Raw genomic sequence first — 6,200 nt, forward strand, 5'->3', positions numbered from 1 at the left:
CTTTTGCGAATTGTCAGATGTCCGTCGCATTTACAACAGCAAACAACTTTCTTGAACTACTTTCTAAACTTTCGCCCACTGAAGCAATAAAGAAAAAAGTTCACAGAAGAATTTATTACAACTCCAAGTTTTGCTACTGAAAACGCCTCATCAACCATGCGGAGGTCAACCTGAAAAAGTAATTCTTAGTGGTAAATTAAATAATTCTCTAAGTCCAGTAAAGGAGTAACTTAGATGTTTAGATAAACTTCTGCTCTACAGTAAAAGAATTATGTGGTAGTTCAGTAAAATTATATTTAAGTGAAATTAGTACTGTATCACGATTTACTCATTGATTTTAATACAAGTAGAGTGGTATATAAATAGATTTTGCAATAGACTAGTAAAATGAATGTTTTTGCTAATTAAGTACAAATATTACTCAAACTTTCTGTTTGTAGCATGTAGAAGCATTGTGTGACACACTGGAAAATATTAAAACCAGGAAGGTGAAGGTCACAGTCAACAAAAGACGTGTGAGTTGTGCTTCCGATTTTCGAGTCTTCTCTTTCTTTAATGCTGTCTTTCGGTTTGAAATTAAAACCGTTTTAAGGACTAAGGATATTTGAAGTAAAAATGGAAAGCCATGGCGCCAGGATAAAAAACATACAGTGTACCCAAAACTCATAATTTGTACTTCCTTCACTGCTCCCATAGTCTGAGAAGGTGAATGCCTTTCCATACACTAGAGGATCCGCCGGTTGAAACGTTTTGAAATGGGGAACATTAATGATAAAACAGAGAAGAAATATGCATCCAGCTCCAATGCCAAATCGTCGTTGTGAACATAACACCTGAAACATAACACCTTAGAAATATGAAGCAGTAATAATAGGTAATAGAATCGTTATGCCCTAAAACAATTGGATACATGTACAACTGTCGATTTCACAGAAAAGCAAGAAAGCACATGCACATTTAGATAATATATATGTTTGCCTTTTTCCTGTACCTTGGCTTTGAGAGGCCAGCAGACTTGTAGGTATCTGTCAACTGTAACACCCACAAGCATCCAGATACTAACAATGACCGCCAAGAAGAAGAAAGGATACCCAAAACAGGCGTAAAATTTTCCGAAGTCCCTCAAGACAAGGATGGTGGGACATATTTGAGTAGTGCTGTCGGTCAAAAGAAACATCAGTAGAACAGAGGTGTCTGCGAGGGATTGAGTGCCAGTGAATCAGGTAAGTGCCAGTGGATGAACGCATTGACTTCCGACTCCAGATGATTAGAGAGAGGAGATTTCCGACGATTCCAAAGACGACAAATATTACACCAATTAAAGACGATGACACCCAGTGCATCTTCTTCGCAAATGCCATCTCATCGACATCTGGATTCTCCATCGTTGTATTTACAGTCATTTTGACACACTTTCAAAGACTTCCCTATCACTTGTTTCTGTATTAAAGATTTAGCCCTATAATAATTTAAAAAGGGTTTTCATTATTCTTGTATACGAGGAAAACTTTACTGTTAGTATTATATCAAGGGATACATTATTATTACAAAATAGATCTCATTACTGTACTGTAGGTTTCTTTATCTGGTGTAAAATTTTGTGCTGAAAGGTATGCCAATAATGCTTGCGGAACTTTTATTGCGCGGACAGAGTATCATGACGGTGCAAAGAAGGGGACATATTCATCTTCTAGACGAGTTTCCAGTATATTGAATTTACCGTACGTTTGAATACATATTTTGAGTAAAAATAAGTGTAAGATAAAGGATATATTGTATAAAAACAGGCTATAAAAGTTATTGTCTTCTATAGAGTACTTTTCCCAAAGGTCTTAATTTAGCGATTAAATTTTAGCGGCCTACTAAAATTCCGATAAAATTAAAAAGTAAACATCCCAGTAACTCCTGGTTTAGGGTACGTATTATATTTCAAGATAAACCTGTATTACTGAAACGCTAGCTTGTTTTACATTTATCAAATCAAAATTTCTAAATTTCTTTTACTTTTAAAATAAGTATATTTCAATATGCAGTGATAAATGAATGAATTATCAAATTTATTTATTTTTTGAAAAGAGGTCTTTAAAAACGTTCTTTGTGTATTATTTTTATATAAACAACTGATTTTACATAAATCTATACACCAAAGTTATTTCCCCCTTTTTAAGAATAAATGACTCATTTGAAACTGATGAAATACCGTTAATGTTAACGACTGAATGAATTTAGTGTTAATTAAAATTTGTTTTTAAACAGTTAATGAAGAGGTTCACATTTAACAAATAAATTGACAAACTTTGTGTACTTCACTTTCACCCTTTATCTTATCTCCCTTAGACAATATGTGAATCGTATGATAATACAGATAATAATATCACTATGTATTATGATATATCCTCGATTTGTATACAAACAATTAAAAGGGTAATTTCCCTAATTCTTTTTATTCGACTGTTTAATGAAAGTGTATTTCAGAGTTTTTAACCTTGAATATTCGATCATGATGTTTTAATCTTATGCTCAATCCATTTGAATTTCTTCCAACTTTTTTTTTCAGGAAGTTTAAAACAGCCATATAATTATCTTTACAAAAAATATGAATTACCAAATTAATAAGTACATGTAACTAGCGATTAGATTCAGTTCAGTTAAGTTTATAAAAAAGCAGGGTCAAAATGTCATAGCTGTCTTCATTAAAAGGGTGCACTTTTATTGCCTGGAGTATTATAGTTTACCATGTATTATTGAGTCCAGTTAATGTTTTAAAGGCTAGCATTTGTGACCATAAAAATACCATATATATTTTTGATAAAGTAAAATATTAATATGAATTGTAATAACATGAAAATATGTCAGCTTTCTTTAACGTTAATGCTTTAAACAAAGTTTTCTCTATATGTGGGAAAATAAACATCTATGGGCAGAATTTAATGTGCATACTTTACATTTAATTAAAAGCACACAAATCTTTTTTTAAGTCAAGTTTGCTTCAATATACATAAAGGAAATTCAATGGTATTTACTAGAATATCGAAATTATTTCCCTATAATGATTTATTACCTGTTTATATTTTATCACCGAAGACAAAATGTGAATCGAAAGAATTATTGATACAGATTAAAATTATCATGTCTTTCTATATCTTTCATGTGTATCAAAATGTAAATCCCCTGACTGTTTTTAAGTCTATCAGTGGTTTTGTGACACATTTAAAGGGAATAAATCTAATACAGAAAACTTACAATGTAAGCATAGAACAGAGTAAATTTTGTCCAATTTAAAGTATAACTCAAAGCATCCAACGCAACATTCGAGAAAAACACATTTTGATACTGTTTTTTTATAACCCCTCGCTTGGAAAATCGCCGTCTGTCTGTCTTTACGTCCGTCCGTTATGCCTTGAAGTACTCATCTCTTATCTGCACTTCATCCTTTACCACTGAATGAAATTTGATAAACTTTCACAGAATCGTTTTAACGTAGTGCCAATGTGCACCTCATATTTATCTTTCGGATTGGACATATATTTCAGGTTTTAAATGGCATTGACTTGATTCTTTTTTGTAATATTGCGGGGTATCCATCTCTTATCCCAACTCTTCCTATACCACTGAACAAAATTTAATGATACATGTACTTTCACAGATTCCTTATTCCACAATGTCATTATGCACCTCCTATTTGCTTTTTGATCTACCATTAATTTTGGGATTACTAGAGCATGACATGGACTTTACCATTATAATCATATGGGTGGCAGGAAGTATCATTTAGTGAGGCCAGTGCTCACAATATCTCTAGTTGCATCTGTGTTAATTTACTTTGCAGATATTTAATTTCCCTCATTTAATTGTAACGAGTAAGATATATTTAGAAAGCTTAAATACAAGGTAAGTATAGTTTATAAAAGAAAGCATGATCTGGCTTACCGGAAAAGAAATTTGAAGTCGTTTTATTAATTTTTATTTATGCATACAAATGCTTAAACGGGTTGTCTACAAAGCCATAGAAGGAAAAGATGTTGCAAATTAAAATGCATATTTCAATTTTTTTAATTAAATTGTATTTTAGTAAAACAATTTTTCACTCATTTTTCATTATTTTTGTCTTTGATCCATTGACAATATAAATTGCTGAAACTTTTATACATGACCTTCATATAAAATAGTTATCATGTTGTAAATCATGAATGATTCTATTTATTTTTTTAAGACAAAAGATATGGATTTGGCGAAATTTATGTTGAAAACTCTCTTTCATTATATATAAAAAAATTATTCTCTGCACTTGACATTTATTAAAAGGACATATAACTTAATAGATCCATAATCACTTCCGCCTTCTTACGATACCTTTAAATTATTTTTATTAAAAGTACTCTTTTTGAAATTTGTTTTTCCAGTATACATCAATGCCTTAATTGTAAGATACACAATACTTGCACGTTCTTAAGAACATTGGTAACGTAATTTTAATTTCAATACTTATTTCCAGTAGAATTTAAATGAAGAACCTTTATGAAAAATTCATAATGCTTCAGGGAGTTGAACATTTTTTCCAAATTAAGTCTTACGGAAAGAAATAGATAAACCTTTTTATCTTCGAATATCACAAGGGTTTAATGATCTGTTTATAATCCTTACTAATTAAAAATGATTTTTGTGTTGTATTTGAACGTTTGAGATATTATTTTAATTAAAGGATTTCTTGAAAGGTATTATATTTAAGGGAACATTATGTGTATAATTATAAAGATTAAAGAAATATATTGATAAAAAGATGAAAATTTTTTAAAAGAGGTAATAAATCAAAACTTCATTGGCATATATTGTACCTTCAAAATAAAACTACAGATAAAAATTGATAATCAAATTGTTATAAATTTATTTCTAAAAAATCTGAAATGTTTATTTAAGCAATACAAATAATTATTTCCTTTTGAAAAAATTCCCATGTTATTTTTTATGAGAGATATTTGATGTCTGAAAATATATTTTATTTTAAATAAAAGATATCTAACCTCAATGTGTACCTGGCTAGTTTGACTTGGTCCTCGTCCGAGCTATGAACGCGTAAACAATTATCGAATGTGCTCAACCTTACTTATACTGTATTGATGTGGCTATCAGCAGAAATCATAAGCTATGTTTTAAATTAAAATTGTTTAGTTTAGTTCAGAAACTTCGATTGATTACCGGTATATGTTTAAAATCAAACAGTTAAGTGGATTTAGAAGATTTGGTGACGTCAATTTTAATTGAATTGAAATTAATTGTATCAATTAGTGAGAATCAATAATGACTGCTATTCCTGATGTGTTACAATTGTAATACTCTTGCACAAAAATTTTATATTCCGCATGTCTTATTGTGTCCGGATTATTTTATCATCATTTCTTTCACTTGGAGAAAATAATATCATTCTGCAAGACAAAGAATTATAACTTAGATAACAAATTTCTTTAGTAAATAAATTATCATTAAATACTGTAGAAGTACTTTTTAAGTACGTGGTATTAAATTACGCTATGTACGCGGTCACAAATTTTCCGCGCAAAGAACGAGTGCACTTATGGGCCCCGGTAAAATGTGAAAAAATAAATAATCAAATTAAGCAAAAATTTTCATCTCAAATAATTAATTGATACCTAACCATACGATTCAACACGTTTTACCGCTGAAATCCACGAATATACAAAGAACAAAACTATACAATGTAGATGGGGTCAGCCGACATTTGTGGTTTTCTATAGTAAATCGAGAACGGTCATTCATTTCAAAGCTTTTGTTAACTGCAGACATTTGCACGTGATTAGGCTGGTACTTAAAATATTAAAAATGTACAAAAAAGAACAATGCTTTTCCTATAGCAAGTGAGAGCTATTTACCTGTATGTCCCACGTTGAACCCACGTGTGGAATAAATTATTTAAAATACTGATAGTCACGTGAGATCTACCCAGGTTTTAAACGTTCCTCAAATGTTCTCACTGTAAAACATAGGCAGGTTTTGTATCAGTAAGTCAAAGTTGTGCTTAGAGATATCTGTATGTACTTGTTTTTAAGAACACCGAAGGGTAAAGAGAGTTTAGTGTCGTTCATAAAAGTGTCAAACACGTTTAACCTTCATGCAAGACGATGAAAAAGTTATTGAAAGCCAACTAAACACTCCTTTATAATTTCGAATCCAATGAAACTTAT

The 6,200-nt window shown here is 30.6% G+C and overlaps 1 pseudogene; it reads right to left on the reverse strand.

Moving 5' to 3' along the window:
- Positions 1-421: 421 nt before the first annotated feature.
- LOC134238159 (FMRFamide receptor-like) lies at positions 422-1,392 on the reverse strand (annotated as a pseudogene).
- Positions 1,393-6,200: the final 4,808 nt, after the last annotated feature.

This window comes from Saccostrea cucullata, unplaced genomic scaffold, assembly GCF_032062105.1.
Source record: "Saccostrea cucullata isolate Sc308-1 unplaced genomic scaffold, CSIRO_AGI_Scuc_v1 ctg591, whole genome shotgun sequence".
NCBI classification, from domain to species: domain Eukaryota; kingdom Metazoa; phylum Mollusca; class Bivalvia; order Ostreida; family Ostreidae; genus Saccostrea; species Saccostrea cuccullata.